Source organism: Choloepus didactylus, chromosome 2 (genome assembly GCF_015220235.1).
Source record: "Choloepus didactylus isolate mChoDid1 chromosome 2, mChoDid1.pri, whole genome shotgun sequence".
Classification (NCBI taxonomy): Eukaryota; Metazoa; Chordata; class Mammalia; order Pilosa; family Megalonychidae; genus Choloepus; species Choloepus didactylus.
The window spans coordinates 126,865,644-126,891,424 of record NC_051308.1 but is presented as its reverse complement, the minus strand read 5'-3'; the positions used below and the strand labels follow the sequence as shown (position 1 = coordinate 126,891,424).

At 37.6% G+C, this 25,781-nt stretch overlaps 1 protein-coding gene across 4 annotated transcripts in view; it reads left to right on the top strand.

Moving 5' to 3' along the window:
• Positions 1-25,781, top strand: part of MAGI3 (membrane associated guanylate kinase, WW and PDZ domain containing 3) — a 294,015-nt gene that overhangs the window by 30,599 nt on the left and 237,635 nt on the right. The gene's annotated exons all lie outside the window — the stretch shown is intronic.

Below are 25,781 nucleotides of genomic sequence, written 5' to 3'. Positions count from 1 at the left end.
TTTCATTCAATGTGATGTCTTCAAGGTTCATCCATGTTGTCATGTGTTAATCAAAACTTCATCTCTTTTAATGGAATAATATTCCATTGTATGTATATACTACATATTATTTATCCATTCATTGGTTGACAGATAATTGGGTTGCCTCCATCTTTTGATAATTACGAATAATGCTGCTATGAACGTCGGTTTGCAAATATGAGTCCTCCTTTCACTTCTTTTGGGTATATAGCTAGAAGTGAGATTGCTGGGTCATACAGTATTTAATACTTAACTTTCTGAGGGAGTGCCACTTTATACATTTCTTTGTACATTCTGGATATTAAAACCTTATTGGATATGTGGCTTCCACTGTGGCTGCACCATTTTATATTCCCACCAGCAATAATGAGTGTTCCTGTCTTTCTATGTCCTCTCCATCCATCACTTGTAATTTTCTGTTGTTTTTTTTTTTAATAGTAGCCATTCTAGTGGGTGTGAAATGGTATCTCAATGTGGTTTTGATTTGCATTTTCCTTATAGGTTTTCATGTTCTTTTTGGCAATTTGTTTATCTTCTTTGGAGAAATGTCTATTGAAGTTTTTTGCCTACTTGGGTTGTTTCTCTTTTTTTGGTTGAGTTGTAGGATTTCTTTATACATTCTGGATATTACACCCTTATTGGATGTGTGGCTTCCAAATATTTTCTCCCATTGTGTAAGTTGTCATTTTACTTTCATAATAAAGTCCTTTAATGCACCAAAGTTTTTAATTTTGATGAGATCCCATTTATCTATTTTTTTCTTTTGTTGTTTGTGCTTTTGGTGTAAAGTCTAAGAAACCATTGCCTAACACAAGATCCTGCAGATGCTTCCCTACATTTTCTTCTAGAGGCTTTATAGTCCTAGATCTTATATTTAGATCTTTGATCCATTTTGAGTTAATTTTTGTATATGGTGTGAGGGTCCCTTTCATTCTTTTGCATATGGATATCCAGTTCTCCCAGCAGCATTTGTTGAAGAGAATATTATTCTTAATTGAGTGGACTTGTCAACCTTGTCAAAAATCAATTGACCATAGATGTGAGGGTCTATTTCTGAACTCTCAATTTGATTCCATTGGTCTGTATATCTGTCCTTGTGCCAGTACCATGCTGTTTTGACCACAGTGGCTTTGTAATATGTTTTATTTAATTTTTTAATTAAAAATTTTTTTATTTATTGAAATTGTTCACATACCATACAATTATCCAGAGATCCAAAGTATACAATCAAACAGTCAGTTGCCCCCGGTACCATCATACAGCTGTGCATCCATCACCACAATTAATTTTTTTTTCAATTTTTAGAACATTTTCATTATTCCAGAAAAGAAATACAGACAAAAAAAAAAAAAAAGAAAACTCAAATCCTCTCGTACCCCTAACTACCCCCCCTCCATTGTAGACTCATAGTATTGATATAGTACATTTGTTACTGTTGATGAAAGAATGTTAAAATACTACTAACTGTAATTAGCTTGCAATAGGTATAGTTTTCCCTATATGCCCCTCTATTAATTTTTTTTAAAGTTTCAGAATAGTATTTAATTTTCAGATATTTATAGTCATCTTATTTGATATCACAAAATAGTGGCCGTGTTATAAATTTTACAGATGGGGATATTGTTGCAGTATTCTCACCATACATAGGTTGCAGAGTAAATCTGAATACAGATCAATACTTCCCCTTCTTCCTCCTTTGTACATTTACAAACATGCCTATGCATATCCCTGGCTATTCAGATTATTTTTATCTGAACCAAGGAACTAAATTCTTTGAGATAATTTTGTTTTGTATAGGAATTCTCACTGTAAACTATACAAGCTTAGGGATCAGAGAGTAAATAGATTTTTTTTTTTTTTTTTTTTTGCCAAACCCTCTATCTGAACTCAAAAGCTAAAATGATTCAGTATTTTCCATTAACTATGCAATAAATAGCAAATCTTGGGTCCACAATTAATGTTGTTTTGTTTCAGTGTATGAAATAGAAGTTAATAATTGCCACTTAAATTTAGTGGTTCAGTGACTACTGTAACAGGTATCTCTCCACATATGAATAGACATTTTCACCAACATGCTCCCTATATGCCTTTGCTCTATATATCCCATGCCTATCTCCAGACAATGGCATCTAATCTACACCAACCAATAAAACATAATTGAGAATACACATTTTTCAATGCTCTCAAAAAATATGAGTATTCCTTTTGATTTTTAAAAGAAGTCTGTATTTTCAGACTTAAATTTAATGGTTTTTAATTATTTTTAGTCTAATTCCTGTTATATCAATTAGGAAGCTAAGAGTCATCTTGTAAGTTAAGTGAGATGACCACATTTACAATCAGCAAGTCAGAAAAGGGAGGCAAGTATCTTCATCTTCTGACTTCTAGTGTTTCAGAAAGAATGTCTTTATATCCTGTGCCATGCTCTTCTTCATGTCCTTTATGTCCTGTGCCATGGTCTCGTTGTTTGTCTTTAGTTCTTTGATTAATTGCTTCAAGTACTGATCTTTAGATTTGGGTGTTTGGGTTTGGGTTATCCATATCCATTTGAAATAGAGTGAAAGAAATGGTAGCATGGAATAGGATGTGATACCAAGTATGTTTTCTCCTTCATAATGTCACCATTCTGCAATGTCTGTTTATTCCTCTCTGAAATACAGAATTAAAAATAATTTAATATAGGGTTGTGTCTTATGATGACTATGATGATAATAAAGCCAAACTTATATTCAGTGGTCATTATATGGCTTAAAAAATGCATCTTCATCTAATATTACGGAACCTTTCTCCATATCTCTCCTGTCTTTGTTTCTCTGTTGGTAGGGCTCTTTTTAGTATCTCAAGTAGGGCAGGTCTTTTATTAGCAAAATCTCTCAGCATTTGTTTGTCTGTGAAAAATTTAAGCTCTCCCTCAGATTTGAAGGAGAGCTTTGCTGGATAAAGAATTCTTGGTTGGCAATTTTTCTCTCTCAGAATTTTAAATATGTCATGCCACTGCCTTCTCGCCTCCATGGTGGCTGCAGAGTAGTCACTAGTTAGTTTTATGGTTTTTCCTTTGTATGTGGTGAATTGCTTTTCTCTTGCTGCTTTCAGAACTTGCTCCTTCTCTTCAGTATTTGACAATCTGATCAGAATGTGTCTCGAAGTGGGTTTATTTGGATTTATTTTATTTGGAGTTTGCTGGGCATTTATGCTTTGTGTATTTATGTTGTGTAGAAGGTTTGGGAAATTTTCCCCAACAATTTCTTTGAATACTCTTTCTAGACTTTTACCCTTCTCTTCCCCTTCTGGGATGCCAATGAGTCTTATATTTGGATGTTTTATTTTATCTATCATATCCCTGAGATCCATTTCAATTTTTTCAATTTTTTTTCCCCATTCTTTCTTTGTTCTTTCATTTTCCTTTTTGTCATACTCCAGGTTGCTGATTCATTGTTTAGCTTCCTCTCATCTTGTACTTGTACCAGAATCTTTTTAATTTGTTCAACAGTTTCTTTTATTTCCGTAAGATCATCTGTTTTTTTTTATTTACTCTTGCAATTTCTGCATTATGCTCTTCTGGGCTCTTCTTCTTGTCTTTTATATCCTGTGCCATCCTCTTCTTCATGTCCTTTATATCCTGTGCCATGGTCTTGTTGTTTGTCTTTAGTTCTTTGATTAATTGCTCCAAGTACTGCATCACCTCTAATTTTTTGATTTGGGTGTTTGGGTTTTTGGGTTATCCATATCATCTGGTTTTTTCATATGCTTTAAAATTTTCTGTTGTTTTTGGCCTCTTGGCATTTGCTTAACTTGATAGGGTTCTTTTAGGATATGTATGCTAATTCAAAGACTTCTCTCCAATTTGTCAGATCTACAGCTTGGTGGCATATACTTTCTCTAACTAACCAGCAGGTGGCATCGTGAGTCCCCTATTCCCTTCAAGCCAGTTCTCCCCAACTTTGTCTTTTTGCTGTGTGGGGGTCTGATTCTTGTGGGGTCCAATTGGTGCACCAGTTTTGTGTGTGTAGTTGGTGCTGTCCGCCCTGAATATGGGGTGTGTGTCTGAGCGGTTAGGGAGCGAGGGTGGCTTTAACAATCAAACCTCCCAGGTGTTCCTGGAGATTTAAAGCTGTTCCAAGAGTCTAAACCTTCAATTCGGTCTCGCCACAGATTGTCTCTGCCACTGACCCACAAGTCCTTGGTTTTGGCGTGTGGTCCCTGGGATTTCCGATTGGGTCCCTCTTCCAAGCTGTGCCCTTCTAGGGCCTCTGCTGAGTGAAGGCTGTGCTACATCACAAGTGCGTGCCGACCTTCAAGGGAAGTTCTGGGCTGCCAGGCCGTGTAGGGGTGTTCCCAGCCTGCTGAAGGGATGGCTGAACGGGGCGTGTTAATTTCCACCTTTTCGCACCACTCTGCCTTCCTAGCTCCGGGACTATTATCTGTAGGTTCACGAAAGGCTATTGTCCACGCCAGATATTGTAGCATGTGTGCACATTGCTGGAAACACTTCCCGTCACACTGGGTTTTTTGGTGCAGCTCTGGGCTGTGGCACCAGTGCCAGGCAGGAGCGTTCCTAGCCCGCTGGGAAGGTGGCTATAAGGGGCGTGGTTTTTTCCCCTTTTGGCAACCCTCTGCCTGCCTCGCTGCGAGACAATTAGCAGTGGGTGTGCAAAAGGCTATCGTCCACGCCATATACTGAGGCGTACTCGCAGGTTGTGAAGACGCCGTTCCTGCTGCACTTCCCTGTGAGGTTCTTGCTGCCGTATCTGCAGCTGCTTTTGGGTTTTTAAAAAAGAACTAGTCCAACTGCAAACGCCAACCCACGGTTTCCCCACACTGCAGCATGGCTGCCGGACATTCGGCCAGCTTACTCACTTGCTTCAGAACGCAGACTCCCGGTTTCACCAAGTGCACGGTCCATGTGGATTTCGCAGACCTTGTCCAGCTGGTGCATCGCTGGAATTGGTGTTCTGGGTCACTTTCTGGCTTTTATCTAGTATTTTTCAAGGCAGTGTTTTTTTGCCCTGTCTCTCCTAACTGCCATCTTCTGGAGGTCTGGATCCACAGTTTTTACTTACAGATTCTATGCTGTGATCTCGGGCATTCCTCCCAATTCAGGTTGGTGTATGATGAGTGGACGGTCACGTTTGTCCCCCCGCAGTTATTCTGGCTTATTTACTAGTTGTTTCTGTTTTTTTTTTTTTTTTTAGTTGTTCCAGCAAGACTACTTGGCTTCCACAACTCTTTATGCCATCATCTTAGATCCTCCTCCTGTAATATGTTTTAAAGTTAGAAAGTGTGAATCCTCCAACTGTGTTCTTCTTTTTCAAGATGGTTTTGGCTATTTGGGGCCCCTTACACTTCCAAATAAATATGATGATTGGCTTTTCCATTTCAGCAAAGAAGGCTGTTGGAATTTTGATTGGGATTGCATTGAATCCGTAAATTATTTTGGGTAGAGTTGACATATTAACAATATTTAGTCTTCTAATCCATGAGCATGGAATGTCCTTCCATTTATTTAGTTCTTTCATTTCTTTTAGCAAAATAAAAGTCTTATCTTTTTAAAAACATAACACAAATAGAAAATGACTTTACTTAGTTGAAATAAGCAACACTTCTGGTACTTTTTAAAACTTCAGCTTTTGAAACAAAGTCCAGGAAGGGAGAGAAAAGTGACATTGTTTTTTATGTAGTTCCCCATAATGTGGACATGTATGTAGTTTTATAGAGCATAAAATTATCATATATTAATTTTTTCTTTGACAGCCTTGACATCTGTGTGAATATCCCTGAAATTTTTACACTCAACACAGGGAGGCTGGCTTGTTTGGTTAGAATCAGTACTATTTTGGTTGGAATTAAGTAGCATGTCTGGGGTAAAACTTAAATGATAGCATCATTGACATTAGGGAAGGTTAGGACTTGGGGTAGACAGGTAAAATAGTAAAGTGAAATTAGTATTTGAGACTTCCCTGCTTTCTTTTCTCCTATCCTGTCCTCATTTTCTAGTCTCAAAACCCTCACCCTCATTGGCACTCCCCACCACTTGGCATTTCCCATCATATGATATGGAGGTATCAGGAAAGGAATCTGATGATCCCATTCTGTACCGAGTTATACTAAACTGATGTGCAAAAATATCACTGCTAACTAAGCCTACTCGGGGATATTTTCCTTTTAACCTCTGATATGACTCAAAAGGATGGAATTTCATGCAATGCTTTAAGAATTTTTTATCAAATCACACCACTGAATCTCTTCTGCCTACTATAACTGATATTGGAAGGTATAAAAGAAAGGTATCTGAGGTTCCTAGTCCCGCTTTTATCATCATTTTTCTTTAGGCAACTCCACTTCTTTTCCTGAGGGTTACCTGTGTCTCTTTGTCTTCCTACCAGATTCCTTTCTTTAACAGTATTTTGTGGTTCGAAATAAATGAATTAAGGGTAGGCCCTGTATTTTGAGATTTTTTGTAAGGACTGAAATATGTCAGCTTCATCTTTTCTGAATAATAATTCTTTTGGGGGGTGGGGAAGTCTCTCCTTATATTATAAGGAGGTCTAGAGCCCGGATTTTAGTTATTCATCTTGAATCTGAATCCTAGCCCTGCCACAATTCTTTATTCACTTTTTAAAAAATTTTTTTCTATTGTCAGAATACAAGCCCTGAAGTTCTGTAGAGTATAAAGAATCAGGACAAAAAAATGACTACTAATCATTTATCACCCAGAAGGAATCATAACAATTACTATTTTTCTTTTAATTTAAAAAATTATTTTGACTCTCATATTCCTGGGCATGGGATGACTTGACTAAAATATATGAACATTTTGGGTGATCTTTCTGTTATTTGCATCTTTTTGGCTCTGAAGATCACACTTATTGTCTCACATCTTTGGGGCTTTATTCTTCTTCTTATGTTTAAACAATGTCAGATCTTTTACTCCAAAAAAGATTCTTTCTCTTTTTGGTTCCAAAGGCCATCCCTTTATTTTGAATTATTGCTAAATTGTTAACTATTCAGCAAACTTCTGGCCCTCGCCTCACTGCAATAACTGCTGTCATGCTGATAAATGACTGTGATGTCCCAGGTTGTTAACCCTGCCTATGTGATTAAGTAGCATAGTAAGGATGCCTGGTACCCATTGTTGATTGGCTGTATTCTGTCTGTACATCTGAAATTTTGCCATGGGTAACTGCTTTGATCAAGACAGGATTTGGCCCTTTTATTCTATATGTAGACATCTTCTCTGATTTGGATCTCTGAAACTTAACTCCTTATTTCCCATTGTCTGCCCTTCTTTAGACAGCCAACTGGATCTTGTATAAAAGCAGAAATGATCTTCGGTATACAACCACAGCCAACCACAGCTGTGGATTTTTCTGTTTTTAAAAATTGTATCCATCTTAAGTTTGGGTCAGTAAGTCAAATTCAAATTAAAAACCTAGACCAAACCCTAACCTGGGGTAAATTACCAATAAATTGTCAGTCTTTTAAAACATGAACTCGACAAATGTAAAACACTAACATATAACTTATTCTCCTAATAGCCTCTTTGTTGAGTGGCAATTGTTCAATATTAAAGCTGAGCTGTTTGGACACATTGATCTCAATCCAGTGGAAAGGACTAGGCTTTTAAATTGGCACGTGCAGAAACTCCATTTTAATATCCATAAAGTGTCTTATTTTTTCCTATTGTTTTAAAACATAATGTTTTTGCTACCTACTTCTGATAGTATAATTACGCATTACTATTGTATCTTTTGTCAGAAGGCTGATTTATAAATTAAGGCAAGTTTTCATGTGTATCGTGATACACTGGAAATTGCTGCCTTTGATTACCTTCCAGATAATCCACTCCAACATCAAATAAGAATATGAAAGTGGTATGCTTTAACTCACAATGATTTTTAAGAAATTGCTGAATTAAATGAACTATAAATTTGTTATGAATTAAAGAAAATTGGCTTCTTTGAAGAGACTTGATTTATTACTTGATTTCCTTTCTTAATCTTGAGTAGAAATTAATTCAAGAATGAAGTTGAATTTCTTATTCTATTTAATATCTGTATAAAAATAAAAGATTGTATTTGCCATGTAGTGATAGACACAATTCTAGGAATTAATTTATTTCAATCCAAGTTAACATGTATTACTAAAGCAGATTTAAGTAAAGTAAAAACATGACACTTTGTGTAAGAGACTGCTAGGTTATAATTAAGATCTAAGAGTTTCTTTCATACTTGTACCACTGATTGCAATTGTTATGTGAAATTTGGTATATTACTTTCTTAATGAAATGACAGTATTATTATTAATGTTTCACAATATTTATTTAAAAGTTTGAACTAATTTATGGTTTATCTAAAAGTAATATATGGATTCTTGGATTAATGCATATGACATACCAGGTAGTGAAGGCAGGCTTTGGTGTAACATTTTGAAAAACATATACTGAAGATTGTTATCTAATAAGTGAAGCAAATAATTGTCCATTTCTGGATGCAAATGATATGTGTTGTATTATATTGCTTCTAGGTTTAAGTACATTGAGAGAGATACGTGTGTGTGTGTGTGTGTGTGTGTGTGTGTGTGTGTGTGTATGAAATATTTAGCTGGCAACTTTTGGTATGAGTAACAACTGTAGAATAGAAACCCAATACATACAATAAAGACATAACTTCATGGTAGTAGTAACTGTAGACCTAATGATTTTTACCATGATTTTCCTTTTTTATTTGTGAGTATAACTTCAGAACTTACCACAGGGTCTAGCCCAAAGGAGATATTTAGGAAACATTCAATTTATAGGGATTATGTAGTGCTTTATAATTTGCAAAAATGATTTTATTTACAATTTAATTTGAGTCTTATGTCAGGGTACGTTTGCAGGACTAGTTCTCTTAGACCCATTTTCACATGAAGAAGCTGAGGTTCAGAAAGGGTAAATGAATTGCTTTGTTAGTGTTTGAGTAGCATTTGCTCCTTATAGTTTTCTGTTCAGTTTTTTTTAATTTACAAGACTTGACCAAGATTTATTTTCTGTGAAGTGTTAATTTTGAGGCAAACTGCAAAATGCCCCATTATTCCCTGCCATGTCCCATGCAGTTATCCTTAGGTTTTTAAACTGAACTAAAAACACAGAAATAGATATTTAACATTACTTTGTGGATTCGTGTTTTTTTTTTTTTTTTTTGTCAGTCATTAGGATTACAGATTGGTACAAACAAAACAAAACAAAACAAAAAACAGCACATCTAGGGATCCCTGGGTGAGCCAAGATGCAGAGAAAGGCCTTGCCTTGTATAAATGTATTACTAGGCCCAATGATGAAAATCTGAAGCAAATCTTTGCATTTTCAGATATTAGAACAGTGGATTTTTAATACCAGATCCTTCTCCCCATCATGTTTTTGGCCTCTTTCATCTAATGCAAGCTAGTAGTCACTTCAGGACACAAGTAATGCGAATTACCACAGTAAGCAATTATAATTCAAGGAGTCTTTCTACCAAAAGTTCATTAAAATTTAAATGAAATTATTCAAGTACTGTGTGGGTGAGTTTTTTAACCACTCCTGACTCCCTGTTCCACACCCCCCCCCCCCCACACCTGATCAGACACCGAACACTGTCTGATTGGTTATTTTGGGGGGTTTTTATACCCCAGCAATTGCTGACAATGAATGGTTTCTCTTTGTTTTCTAGTTTTCCGATTTTTTTTATTGCCCATTCAGATCCTTATCACTTTATGTCTTGACTATTTACAATGGCTGTGACCACCCCCACCCCCACTTCTATTTCCTGTTTTGCCCCTCCACCAGTACATCCTATACTCCAATTCCAGGATAATTTTTCTTGAGCATGGTTTTTGTTATATCATTCCTATGTTTAAAGAATCCATGATGATATCTCCTGTTGCCTACTAAAATCCTCACTTTGCATGCAGGTTTTATAAGTGTGGACCCAGCCTACTTTTCCAGCCTTACCTCTCATTAGTCCCTCCTGTACCAATGAAATTGCTCTATTCCTTATTCCAGAATACGTCTTGTACTTTTTTAAACTTTTAGTATTTTATCTCCTTACCCGCTTCCCTATGTCTTCCCCTTCTATTGTTTTTAAGTCAATTCATTTCATTTGTCTAAAATTGTGTATATAGGATTAGGTCACGTTATGGAGGATTTGAAAGCTTAGCCAGAGAAGTCTACATTTTATCCTAAGACCAGTGAGAACAGCAAAATGTTTTTGAGCAGGGGTATATATGATTAGTAAGAGGACATATGATTTATCGGGCTCTGGTATGTAGAATAGATTAGAGGGGGTAGAGATAAGCATGGAAACCTTTAAAGGAAGAGGCAGATTTCCCAGGTTAGGTAGAATTGATATGAAGGGTGAGGAAGACAGCAGGTGCCAACGATAACAAATCTTGAGATACAGAGGATGACAGAAAGAAGATTACAAAGGAGAGATGGTTGAAGGAAGAATATGATTTAGATTTTAATGGGCTGATGTAGGATAATGATAGGATATGAATTGGGACCTCAGGAGAAACACTGAGTCTGATCATTAAGACTTGCTTCTTGAATTTAGGATGAATGCTAAAAGTTTCATTCAAATAAAAATTATGAGATGGCATATATTATTAAGAAAGTTTATGTTATTGGTGATGTGGTTATAAATGGAGTACTTTAAATAGATACTAAAGGTGATATTGGCATATCCTTTGTTGGATAGCAATTAGTAAGTCATTGGTGAACTTTCTGTTTTAATGTCTATTTTATTAAGGTATAATTTACATACAGTAAAATTCACCCTGTTTAGGTATACAGTTCTGTGGATTTTGATCAGTGTGTAGAGTCATGTAATCACAACCAAGATATAGAATGTTTCCATCACCCACAAAGTGCCTTGGTGCCCCTTTGGTGACTGGTGATCTTTTAAGTGCAATTTCACCTAGTAATATAGGTCATCAAAATAAAAGTTTTGGGTTACAAACAATGAAATTATTATAGAATTGAGTTAATAGCTGGGTGTTAAGTTGGGGACCATATTTATTGATTTCTGATAGCTTAACTTGAATCCCTTATATTTAACTAATTTAAGAAAGGGACTTTGTATGTGTACTATCACTTTTCTACTTCCTGTTCCTTCCTCCCCTATTTCCCATTCAATTTCTGTCCTAAAATCAGTTTCCCCTCCTGATTTCAATTCTGGGTTGCTCTTCCTATTATGCCTTACTTTTATTTTTCATGGTGTTTATTAGCTGTTAAAACTGGTATTTACTTGTCCATGTCCTGTTAGTCTGTAAGCCTCTCTGAGGTAGTTCATCATCTTGGTCATTATCTTATTCTACCACCTAACTCAGTGACTGGGATAATAGGCACTCAATAAATATTTTCTGAATGAGATTCCCTTGTCACCCAGACTTTAAAATAATATTGGACTTTTTAAACCTCTCTCCTGTATGAAAGAAAAACCACCATTTACCAGGTTTTGTCAGTTCTTTGTTTGTAATATATCTTATATCTTCATCCATTCATTTTCATCTTCTTACCCACTTCTTAGTTTGGGCTCCCACCTCAGTCCTTTGTTTTTGTCTTTTATCTTAAATTCTACTGCCATTTCCATTTTATGTAAGTCATTGTCTTTTTCAGAAACCTGAGTGGTTTCATCTTGTTTACCTGAGGAAGTATAAGCCTTTTTGTCTAGCATTCAAGTTCTTTATTTACAGTTTGTTTAACAAGTTTGAGTGTCTGATGCTCATAAAACCCTATGGTGGGTGATTTGTTAGGCTCTGCGATTTGTTCTAACTCCCTTTTCTTTTCTTTTTTTTTTTTTTAATTTTTTTTTATTAAATTCAGTTTTATTGAAATACATTCACACACCGTACAATCATCCATGATATACAATCCACTGTCCACAGTATGATAACATAGTTATGCGTTCATCACCACAATCTATCTCTGAACATTTTCCTTACATCAGAAAGAACCAGAACAAGAATAAAAAATATAAGTGAAAAAAGGACACCCAAATCATCCCCCCATCCCACCCCATTTGTCCTTTAGTTTTTATCCCCATTCCTCCACTCATCCATACACTAGATAAAGGGGGTGTGATCCACAAGGTCTTCACAATCACACTGACACCCCTTGTAATCTACATTATTATATAATTGTCTTCAGGAGTCCAGACTGCTGGGTTGGAGTTTGGTAGTTTCAGGTATTTACTTCTAGCTATTCCAATACATTAAAGCCTAAGAGGTGTTATCTATATAGTGCATAAGAATGTCCACCAGAGTGACCTCTCGACTCCATTTGGAATCTCTCAGCCACTGAAACTATTTTGTCTCATTTTGCATCCCCCTTTTGGTCAAGAAGATACTCTCAGTCCCATGATGCCGGGTCCACATTCATCCCCGGGAGTCATACTCTGCGTTGCCAGGGAGATTTACACCCCTGGGAGTCGGGTCCCACGTAGAGGGGAGGGCAGCGTAACTCCCTTTTCTTGACATCTTTTTCTACTTCCTTATATAAGACTCTCCACAACGTTTAATTTTTTTGCTTAACTGTTCTCCAAATATGCCTTTTGTTTTCCTGCTTTACTTGTGCTATTTTAATAGTCTGGTATGCCCTTCTTTTCTATTTCTTTCTGAGACCTACCCAGGTCAAGTCCCACCTTCACCCCCTTTAACCTTCCTATTTCATGGAGCCCCCTCTTTTTTAAACTCTTTTACAGATCTTAACTGTCTGTGTTACTCATTTGTTATATTGTCTTGGCTTCTTCCTCTTCTTATTTATAAATATATCATCTCCTACAAAAATGAAGGCAAGTGAGGTTGGTGACTGTGTCTTATATGCACTTGAATTTCCCACTTTCATGTAGGCCTTGTGCTTAGTAGTCCTCAGTTAATATATATTTGGTTAGAATATGTAGATGCCTGCTTGCTCTAGTGCATAGAAGCTCATAGAGAGAGTATTATAGTGAATCTTTTTATATCTAATAAAATTATAAAATCTTATGATCGGTGCACAAAACAGAAGTGAGTATGAAACCTTTAAGATTTTAAAATGAATTGTACTACAGATAGGATGTATACTACTATTGTATATAATATGTATGTTGTATATGGCAATTGTACTAATCACTAAATCCAGTGCATTTGTCAAACACTGTTCTTTTTTTTTTTCCTTCACCACCTTTTGGCTGGAAGAAATTAATGTTGGCAGATAATGCTAAGATATAACCATTTAAAATGTTTTGTAAAAACCTTTCTTTGGTTTAATTAATGCTGTACTTTGTTGAATTGATTTTTTAACAAATTCTCCACTTTGTATGATAATTAAGAATTGATGTAGAATTTTGGGGACCCAGTATTAGGAAATGTAAATCGTATATACAATATAGGGAGCTTTTACTTTTATCTTCAGTTTCCACAGTGGCTTCATTAATCAAGGAATCATAGGACTGAAAGTCTCAATTGAGAAGTCATCTATCTAGTCTTCATTCTGGACCTTAAATCATTATAAATGGGGTGAAACTTGAGGACCCTAAAGGCAAAATTAGATTATTACTGTTCAGCTTGGAAGGAGAGGAAGAATAAGGCCTTTTAATCCTTTAGAAAATCACAACTGTTCAGGGTTCTGAATAGTTGTTTCATTTCGACTTAATATTTATTTATTGAGCAGTTACTACTCTGAAAATGTGTTTAGTATGTATAAGGCTTTAGACATCATTGCTGGAGAGAAAGTCTACGAAGCCATTTTGAGACAGAAAAGTAGGGTGCAGGGCTAGGAGGAAGGGAAGATCTGGGATTTGGAGTAAAGGAAGATTGGAAATATCCTAAGGGTGAGACTTGAATCTGTGTGTGTCGGCTATCAGAAAACCTCTATCAGTTCAACTGCACAGCTCTGACACCAGCTGTTACCAGTATCAGAAACTTCAATCAGTAACTGCACATAGCTGTCGAATCAGTCAATCCAATTCAGTTCTGACTATCCAGAGTTAGGCCATACTCCACAGGGTAAGGGCAATTCTCTACAAAATTGTCCCTCAGGCTCTAGTTGCAAGTTTGGGGGCCCAGGCTGCCCGCACTGCTGACCAACTGGCTACAAATTTGTGGGTTCCCATCACCCCCTTGAGTTTTTTTTTTTTAAATTCAGTTTTACTGAAATATATTCACATACCATACAGTCATCCATGATATACAATCACCCGTTCACAGTACGATCATATAGTTATGCATTCATCACCACAATCTATTTCTGAACATTTTCCTTACATCAGAAAGAATCAGAATAAAAATAAAAAATAAAAGTAAAAAAAGAACACCCAAGCCATCCCTACCGTCCCACCCTATTTGTCATTTAGTTTTTAATCCCCATTTTTCTACTCATCCATCCATACGCTAGATAAAGAGAGTGTGTTCCACAAGGTTTTCACAATCACACTGTCACTCCTTGTAAGCTACATTATTATATAATCGTCTTCAGGAGTCCAGACTGCTGGGTTGGAGTTTGGTAGTTTCAGGTATTTACTTCTAGCTATTCCAATACATTAAAACCTAAGACGTGTTATCTATATAGTGCATAAGAATGTCCACCAGAGTGACTCCATTTGAAATCTCTCAGCCACTGAAAGTATTTTGTCTCATTTTGCATCCCCCTTTTGGTCAAGAAGATATTCTCAATCCCACGATGCCGGGTCCAGATTCATCCCCGGGAGTCATACCCTGCGTTGCCAGGGAGATTTACACCCCTGGGAGTCGGGTCCCACGTAGAGGGGAGAGCAGTGAGTTCACATGTCGAGATGGCTCAGTTAGAGAGAGAGAGGGCCACATCTGAGCAACAAAGAGGTACTAAGGGGGAGACTCCTAGGCACAATTATATGCAAGTTTAGCCTCTCCTTTGCAGTAACGAGCTTCATAAGGGCAAGTCTCACGATCGAGGGCTCATCACCCCCTTGAGTTTGATAATTTGCTGGAACAGCTCACGGGACTCACTGAAAGTGCTATACTTAGGATTATAGTTTTGTTATAGCAAAAAGATACAATTAAGAAGAAGCTAAAAGAAGAGTCTCATAGGGCGAGATCTGGAAGGGTCTCAAACTTAATCTTCCTTGTCCTCTCCAGGTGGAGTTAGAATGTATCACCTTCTGGCACAGCAGCGATGTGTTTTCTCTCATGGAAGTTCATAGAGCTTCAAGTGTCCTGAGTTTATATAGGGTCTGATAAGTAGGCATAATGGATAGAATCACTGCCCACGTGGTGAGCTCAATCTGTAAACCTCTTCCCCTCCCAGAGTTCGGAGAGGTGGGGCTGATATGATGAGCTCTAAGCAGCAACCCCCTAATCACATGGTTGGTCTCTCTGGAGGGCCAGTTGCCACCCTAAGACTGCAGGTATGGTTGGGCCCTCCCTGTCTTCTCTTTAGCATGCCATTCAAATATGGTCCTGGGCCCACCATGAAATTCCAGAGATTCAGAGGTTGCTTCCCCAGAAACTGAGAGCAAAAACAAGTCAAGTTTTTCAGTATACTGCACTGTGACATTTGAAGAATGGTTGGAGAAATCTTTTAGTTCAGAAAGAGTTGGAAAGAGAGCACTTGCTTAGTTTCTTATGGCTTAAACCTATTCCTATTTCTAAAATTAGCAGCTTAAAACAATGCAGATTTACTGTCTAATTGTTCTGGAGATCAGAAGTTGAAATGGCTCTGCAGGACTTTGTCCCGTCTGGAGGCTCCAGGGAAGAGTTTGTTTTTTAGCTTCTAGAGGCAGCCTGCACTCCTTGGCTCCTGGCCCCTTTCTCCATCTTTGAAGTGCATCACTTCGACCTCTGCTTATAACACCTCCTTCTCTAACTTTTACTCTCCTAACGCCTCCTTCTCTAACTTTTACTCTCCTATGCCCTCTTATAAGGACTCTGCGATTTCACTGGGCCCATCAGGATAATCCAAACTAATTTAATCATCTCAAGACCCTTAATATAATCACAGTTGCAAAGTCTCTTGCCATGTAAGGTAATATATGCACAGGTTCCTGGGATTAGGATGTGGACATCTTTGGCAGGGGGTGGAGGGGCCTTATTCACCCCATTACAAGGCTCATGGAAGACTTGATAGTTATCTTAAACTATTTGAGGGGCTGACATGTGGAAGTCAGAAAAGGATTAGACTTTTTCTGTGTGGTCCTAAGGGATAGAATTAGAACCTGTGGGTGGAAATTATAGAGACAGATTTGTACTCCTCTAAAGGAGAACTTTGTAACAGGCTGCCTGAGGATGGAGTGGGCAGTCTCAGAAAGCAGCAGCATGTCCCAGACACTAGCTCTGTTGAACAGAGGATGAAAGACCTTTTAATGCAGTTGTCAAAGATGGGATCTAAATGTTGACTGGGTGTAGATGAGCCTTAGACCCTTGCGAATCCTGACATCAAGTGGTTCTCTATGGACAGATCATTGCTGAGAGTGTTTCGGAGGGAAACACAGCCCTTGCCTTAAGGAATTCGGCTTTGACTCCTTTCATTGCTCTACTGCATTATTGTTTGCCCCTCAACACTTAAGCAAACGTAAAGCCTAAAAGAGACTAAAAACAAGGGCTGCAGATTTAAGAGCTCAGTGATAAGAGAATGACCCAGTTCTGCTTTGTACAGTTCTTATGGGATAAATAATTTTCACTTATTACTAGTTTTCTGCTTAACAAAATATGATTTTTATTTTCTCATGTAATTAGACTTTTTTTTTTTTTAAATTAGAGAAATTATAGGTTTACAGAAAAAGCATGTAAAAAAATACAGCTTTCTCATATACTCCCTATTGTTAACTTTGCATGAGTGTGGTACCTTTGTTACAATTGGTGAAAGAATATTAAAATTGTATTATGAAGTATAATCCATAATTTACATTAGGGTGTATTTTCCCCCACATACCAGCCTGTTATTAACAGCTTGCTTTAGTGTGGTACATTTGTTAGAACTCATGAAAGAACATTTTTATAGTTGTACTATTAACTGTATATAGTCCATGGTTTACATTAGGGTTCACTATGTTGTATAGTCCTATGTTTTATCATTTATTTTTATTCTAGTAACATATATACAACCTAAATCTTCCCTGTTTAACCACATTCACATATATAATTCAGTGCTGTTAATTACATTCACAGTGTTGTGCTTTCATCACCAACATCCATTTCCAAAACTTTGCAATCAACCTAAATAAAATTCTGCACAAATTAAGCATTAGCTCCCCGTTCCTTACCCCCAACCCAGTCCCTGGTAACCTATATTCTAGATTCTAACTCTTATGAGTTTGCTTATTCTAATTATTTCATATCAGTGAGATCATGCAATATTTGTCCTTTTGTGTCTGGCTTATTTCACTCAATATAATGTCCTTGAGGTTTATCCATGTTGTCATGTATATCAGGACTTCATTCCTTTATATGGCTGAATAATATTCTGTTTTATATATCACATTTTGTGTGTGCATTTATCGGTTGATGGACACTTGGGTTGCTTCCATCTTTTGGCAATTGGAATAATGCTGCTATGAATCAGTGTGAAAATATCTGTTTGAGTCCCTGCTTTGAATTCTGTTGGCTATATACCTAGTAGAGGGATTGCTGGGTCATATGGTAACTTTATACTTGGCTTTCTGAGGAACTGCCCCAAAGTGTCTTCCACAGTGGCTGCACCATTTTACATTCCCACCAGCAATGAGTGAGTGTTCCTGTTTCTCCACATCTTCTCTACTTGTACTTTAATGTTTTGTTTGTTTGTTTTTTAATAGTAGCCTAGTGGGTGTGAAATTGTTTTCACTTATTTTAATGACTCAAATTCTTTCACTGAGGTGGAAAAAAATCAGTTTCCCTTCCCTTTTACAGAATAGATGGCATTCCTAAAAAGTTCTGTGGAAAGGAATTTGAATATTAATCCTATAGTTTTTCAAATACATAAATTTCTCTGGAATTCAGTCAGCGGGATGTGTAGACTTTAGTGAAGGATGAAGTCAGAGTCTCAGTTCATCTACAGGCATACCTTGCTTTATTGCACTCTGCAGATATTGCGTTTTTTACAATTGAAGGTTTGTGGCAACCCTGTGTCAAGCAAGTCTGTTTGCACCATTTTTCCAACAGCATCTGCTCATTTCATGTCTCCGTGTCATGTTTTGGAAATTCTCACAATATTTCAGATTTTTTCATTATTGTATGCATTATGGGGACCTGTGATCTTTGATATTACTATTGTAATTGTTTTGGGTTGCCAAAAACCATGCCCATATAAGATGGCAAAGTTAATAAATGTTGGGCATGGTTCTGGCTGCTCCACTGACTGCCATTCTCTCATCTCTCTCTTTCTCTCTGGCCTCCCTATTCCTTGAGATACAACAATATTGAAATTAGGCAATTAATAACCTTACAATGACCTTTAAGTGTATAAGTGAAGGAGGAGTTACATGTCTCTCATTTTAAATCAAAAACTAGAAACGATTAAGCTTAGTGAGGAAGGCATGTCAAAAGCCGAGACAGGCAGAAAGCTAGGCCTCTTGTGCCAAACAGTCAAGTTGTGAATGCAAAGGAAAGGTTCTTGAAGGAAATTAAAAGTCCTACTCCAGTGGACATATGAATGATAAGAAAGTGAAACAGCCTTATTGCTGATATGGAGAAAGTTTTAGGTGGTCTGGATAGAAGATCAACCAGCCCCAACATTCCTTTAAGCCAAAACCTAATCTAGAGCAAAGCTCCAAATCTCTTCAATTCTTTGAAGGCTGAGAGAAGTGAGAAGCTAGCAGAGATTGGTTCATGAGGCTTAAGGAAAGAAGCTGTCTCCATAACATAAAAGTGCAAGGTGAAGCAGCAAGTGCTGATGTAGAAGCTGCAGCAAGTTATCCAGAAGATCTAGGTAAGATAATTGATGAAGGGGGCTACACTAAACAGCAGATTTCCAGTATAAATGAAATAGCTTTATACTGGAAGAAGATGCTATCTAGGACTTTTCTAGGTAGAGAAGAGAAGTCAATAACTGGCTTCGAACTTCAAAGGACAGGGTGACTCACTTGTTAGGGACTAATGCATTTTCATGACTTTAAGTTGAAGCCAGTGCTCATTTATCATTCTGAAAATCCTAGGTCCCTTAAGAATTATGCTAAATCTTCTCTGCTTGTGCTCTGTAAATGGAAGAACAAAGCCTGGATGAAAGTACTTTTCTTTACAACATGGTTTACTGAATATTTTTAGCCCACTGTTGAGACCTTCTACTCAGAAAAAAAGATTCCTTTCAAAATATTACTCATTGAGAATGCATCCAGAGTGCTGATGGAGACATATGACAAGATTCATATTGTTTTCATGCTTGCTAACACAATGTCCATTCTGCAGCCCATGGATCAAGGAGTAATTTTGACTTTCAAGTCTCATTATTGAAAAAATACATTTTGTAAAGCTATAGCTGCCATAGATAGTGATTTCTCTGATGGATCTGGGCCAAGTAAATTAAAAACCTTCTGGAAAGGAGTCACCATTCTAGATGCCATTAAGAACATTCATGGGTTGGTTCCAACCCTCATGGATGACTTTGAGGGGTTCAAGACTTAAGTGGAGGAATAAAATGCAGATGTGGTGGAAATAGCAAGAGGTCTAGAATTAGAAGTAGAGCCTGAAGATGTGACTGAACTGGTAAAATGTCATGATAAAACTTGAATAGATGAGGAGTTGCTTCTTATGGATGAGCAAAGAAAGTGGTTTCTTGAGATGGAATCTATGCCTGATGTTCTGGTTTGCTGATGCTGCCATTTTGCAAAACACCAGAAATGGATTGGCTTTTATAAAGGGGATTTATTTGGTTACAAAGTTATGGTCTTAAGGCCATAAAGTGTCCAAGATAAGGCGTCAACTATAGGGTACCTTCATTGGAGAAAGGCCCTTGGCATCTGGAAAACCTCTGTTAGCTGGGAAGGCACCTGCTTGCTCCCAGGTTGTGTTTCAAAACGGCTTCTTCAAAATGTCAGCGTCAGAGAGATGGAAGAAGATGGCGGCATAGAGAGGAGTGGAAGCTAGTCAGTCCCCCTGGAACAACTAATAAACAACCAGGAACAAACAGTAAATAATCTGGAATAATTGCAGGGGGACAAACATGACTGTCCACTCATCATACACCAGCCTGAATTGGGAGGAATGCCTGAGATCACAGCATAAAATCTGTAAGTAAAAACTGCAGATCCAAGCCGGGAGCCCCTCCCCCAGTGGTCCAAACTGCAAAGCCTCTCAGTGCTAGAGAACAGCACTCTCCCAAACTGCAGAGCCTCACTGTGCTAGAGAGCAGCACTCTCCGAGCAAGTGAATATAGCTCAGCTGAGCTCCAACTGGGGTTTTAATTAGCAAACAGGGACTGTTCAATACAAGCTACGAATCCCCAACAAGCCGACAGAGGCTTTTGGTGATGACTGACCTTGAGAGCCAGAGGACCTCTGGGAGGGAGGGGGAGCCCAGAGGACTGGGTGCCGTCTCTGTCCGATGGGTAAAACTGAGGGGGGCCTCAGACTGACCCTGAAGGGGGTCTTTCTTTCCCTTTTTTGGCTCAGTGGAGAAAGCCTTAGCCTTTTTCAATTTCTAGTGCTCAGACCCAGAAAAGGGTGGAGATAGCAGAGTCAGAGACTATTCAGATGTAAATGACCTCTCCCCAGGGGGTATATCTTCCCTAAGAAGAAAGAAGTGGTGCCAAGCTCTACTACCCACCTTCCATTCAGAACCAGACCCCAGAGCCTGGGGGAAAACAGCCATGGCCTACACCTCCTTACACCAGTCTGGAGCTACAGGCTGACAGGCGCCACCTACTGGGCAGAAAAACACAGTGACTTGAGGCCTCACAGGGTGTACCAGTCTTCTAAAACACAACCTCAGGGAGACATGAAACTATTGCCCCCTTCCAAGACCTGAAACCATTTTGGTCTAGGAAAACCTGATTGGAGTAACCAGGGAAATCAGATGCCTAGACAACAGAAAACTGCAACCTACACTAGGAGGGGCGAAGTTATGGCCCATTCAAAGGAACAAACTTACACTTCAGCTGAGATACAGGAATTTAATCAACTAGTCCTGGATTAATTCAGAAAGTTTTGGGAAGATATGGCAAGAGAAGCGTATAATGAAAACATTGGGCATACATAAGGTAGAAATTGAAAGTTCGAAAAAACTGACAGTCTATGGAAATGAAAGGCACAACACACGAGATGAAGGAGGACACAATGGAGACATACAACAGCACATCTCAAGAGGCAGAGGAAAACACTCAGGAACTGGATAACAAGGCACCTGAAAGCCTACACACACAAGAACAGATAGAGAAAAGAATGGAAAAATATGAGCAATGTCTCTGGGAACTTAAGGACAAAACAAAATGCAGGAATTTATGTCATTGGTGTCCCAAAAGGAAAAGAGAAGGGGAAAGGGGCAGAAGCAATAATAGAGGAAATAATCAATGAAAATTTCCCATCTCTTACAAAAGACATAAAATTATGGATCTAAGAAGCGCAGCATACCCCACAGAATAGATCTGAATAGGCATACGCCAAGATACTTAATAATCAGATTATCAAACATCAAAGATAAAAAGAGAATCCTGAAAGCAGCAAGAGAAAAGTGATTCATCACATACAAAGGAAGCTTGATAAGACTATATGCGGATTTCTCAATAGAAACCATGGAGGCAAGAAGGAAGTGGGGTGATATATTTAAGATGCTGAAAGAGAAAAACCACCAACCAAGAATCCTATATCCAGCAAAACTGTCCTTCAAATATAAGGGATAGCTTAAAATATTTTCTGACAAACATACAATGACAGAGTTTGTGAATAAGATACCTGCTCTACAGGAAACACTAGAGGGAGCTCTATAGACAGAAAGGGAAAGACAAGAGTGAGAGGTTTGCAACACAATTTTGGAAGATAGTAGCACAGCAATGTAAGTACACTGAACAAAGATGACTGTGAGTATGGTTGAAAGAAGGTTAGGAGTATGTGGGACACCAAAAGGAAAGAGGAAAGATAAAGATTGGGACTCTCTAACTCAGTGAAACCTAGGTGCTCAATGATTGCGATAAAAGGTACAAATATGTTTTCACGTGAGATAAAACAAATGAATATCAACATTGCAAGGTGTTAAAAATTGGGTGGGATTGGGGGGAAATACAATCAATGCAAACTAGAGACTATAGTTAACAGAAACATTGTATTATGCTTCCTTTAATGTAACATAGGCAATATAGCAAAGCTGAATGCATATGGGGGGAACATAGGGGAAGGGTTTGGGACTCTTAGCATTGGTGATGTTGTCTGACTCTTTATTCTACTGTAGTTTAATTCTGTCTTTCCTTTTGTTGCTTCCTAGCTGTCATGTTTTTTGTTTTTTTTTGTTTAATCTCTTTTCTTTTTTTCTTTTTCTCCTGTCTCTCTACCTTCTTTGACTCTTCCTCCTCCTTGGTGGAAGAAATGGAGATGTCCTTATACAGATAGTGGTGATGGTGGTGAATACATAAATACGTGACTCTACAGGGAACCATCAATTGTTTACTTAGGACGGAATGTATGGTGTGTGAACAAAATCATCTTAAAAAAAATGGGTTGATGGAGAAACCTTGAGGGCACTATATTGAGTGAAATAAGACACATAAGGACAAATATTGCAGGGTCTCACTGATATGAACTAATTATAATATGGAAACTCATAGACATGAAATGTAAGTTATCAGGATATAGAATGAGGCTAAAGAATGGGGAGCGGTTGCTTAGTATTAGCAGAATGTTCAACTAGGTTGAACTTAAACATTTGGAAATGGGCAGAGATGATGGTAGCACACTGTGAGAATAACTAACAGTGCTGAATGGTGTGTGAAGGTGGTGGAAAGGGTAAGCTCAGAGTCACATATGTCACCAGAAGGAAAGTTGGAGGTTAAAAGATGGGAATGTATAAAACAGTGAATCTTATGGTAGACAATGTCCATGATTAACCGTACAAATATTAGAAATCTCTCTTATGAACTAGAACAAATATATGACACTAAAACTAGAAGTTAATAATAGAGGGGAATATGGGAAAAAATATATACCTATTGCAAACTGTATACTACAGTTAGTAGTATTTTAACATTCTTTTGTCAAAAGCAGTAAATGTACTATACCAATACTATGAATCAGTAATGGAGGGGGCTGTATTTAGGGGTATGGGAGGATTTGAGTTTCATTTTTTGCATGTGTCTTTATTTCTTTTCTGGAGTAATGAAAATGTTTTAAAAATTGAAAAAAAATTTGTCGTGATGGATGCACAGCTGTATGATGGTACCATGGGCAATTGATTTGGTATGTGAATAATCTCAGTAAAACAAAATAAATAAGCTAAGCATAATTGGCAAAAAAAAAACAAAAAAAAAAGGCAGCGTCAGCTTTCAATGGTCGTGTTCAAAATGTCTCTCTAAATTGCAGCTAACATCAGGGGGCTGCAACTCCAAACATGTCTAAGCATCAGTGTCAGCAAGCATCTGGGCCTGTGTGGCTCTCTTTTAAAGTACTCCAGTAATTAAATCAAGACCCACGTTGAATGGGTGGGGCCACACCTCCATGGAAATAATCTAATCAAAGGTATTACCCACAGTTGGGTGGGTCACATCTCCATGGAAACAACCTAATCCAAAGATTTTAACCTAATCAATACCAATACACCTGCCCCCACAAGACTGCATTAAAGAACATGGCATTTTGGGGGACATTATACATCCAAACCATGGTGAAGATTCCATGAACATTGTTGAAATGACAACAAAGGATTCAGAATAGTACATCAACTTAGTTGATAAATCAATGTCAGGGTTTGGAGAGGATTGACTCCAATTGTGAAAGAAGTTCTACTGTAGGTAAAATGCTATCAAACAGCATCACACACTACAGAGAAATCTTTCATGAAAGGAAGAGTCAGTCCATGTGGCAAACTTCATTGTTGGCTTATTTTAAGAAATTGCCATGCCAAACTTCAGCAGCCACCACCCGATCAGTTAGCAGCCATCAACATTCAGGCAAGACCCCACCAGCACAAAGGTTATGACTCATGGAAGGCTCAGATGATGGTTAGCATTTTTTAGCAGTAAAGTATTTTTAAATTAAGCTATTATTTATATTGCTTTTTAGACATAATGCTATTTCACACTTAACAGACTACAATATAGTGTAAACATAAGTTTTAGAAGTACCGGGAAACCAAAAAATTCACCAGACTCACTTTATTGCGGTGGACTGGAACCAAACCTGCAATATCTCTGAGATATGCCTGTATGTATGCCATATTTAATGGTTTTAATCATAATATCTAGTCCCTAGTAGTAGTTCATTTTCAGACATGTCCTGAGAACGATCTTGCTCTCAGGAAGGCTAAGACAAGTCTGTACAGTATGCATTTGTACTGGTAGTCAATGAAGATTGTGTTGGGAGATCTGAAAAAACCTCTCATTAATATATTGTGTATTATATTTGTTTCCTCCATATATTTGTGATTAGTTTTTATAGATTAAAACTTTTTTTTTGTTTGTTTGTGGAGAAGGCTGTTTTGAGAAGTATTTTTCTGAAGTGGAGCTTAATCACTAAATTGAGCATACTTTTTAACCCGCCTGGCATAGTGCAGCATCATGGTATTTACCTTTTTTTCCTGAGGCAATATTTTGTACTTAATGATCTGTGCCATTAAATTTAAATTTGACAGTGAAAGAGAGCTATGTAGTTCCCTCAAAGGGTTTCATCAGGACGTAAATCATTAAATAGCAGCATTTGAAAGAACATTGAGAAATTTTATCTACTTCTCACATGCTGTCTTAATAAATTTTCTACCTTTTTTACTCTAAAAGAACATGGGAAAAGAGGAGAATAAACACTTCATCCCCCCCGCCCCCCAAAATGTAACCAACCTTAAAACAGATAGGGAACTGTATTACTATGTATTATAATAATGGATGGCACTAATTATTGTTGTAGTTATATCTCAGAGCAATGTGATTATTTTAGGAAGACTCTCAGAGGTGGACTATATCTAAATGTCATAGCCAGCTATAAGGGGCTACGGCTCTGTAATTACTTCTGTATTTGTTTTGAGGTGTAATCCTGGGCTATTCCTTTCTTAGTTTCTTATTATACTCTATTGCTTTATTTATTTACTTTTAACCTATGTGTGTTTAATTTGGTTTTGCTTACTGATTGTCTGACATAGAGTTTGGTGACCTGGATGCTGAATTGCCTGCTTTCTTAGATTTCATGTTGTTTTTGGAATTTCCCCTCTCATCATTAGTGTAAACTGACTTTACAGCTGTAGTTATGAAGTGCTCACTTTACTGAGTCTCTCTCTACCCTTTTTACTGGTGAGCTTAGATAGCATTTGTGTTTCTTTTTAATTGAAAATGTGATAACTGTGGATTCACATGTGGTTGTAGGAAATAATGTGGAGAAATCCACTGACCCTTTCACCACTTTCCCCCAACGGTATCATCTTGCAAAACTATAGTACAATATAGTGCAGTAATCACAATCAGGATACTGACATTGATACAATCACCAGTCTTACAGATTTCCCTAGTTTTACTTGTACTCATTTGTTCATGTGTATATTTAATTTTATAGTATGTATAGGTTTATCTAGCAGCACAGACAAGGTGCAGAACAATTCCATCACCAAAAGTATCCCTCATGTTGACCTACCTCCTTCCCATCCCTCTCTCTTCCTACTACTCCTGGCAATCACTAATGTGTTCTCCA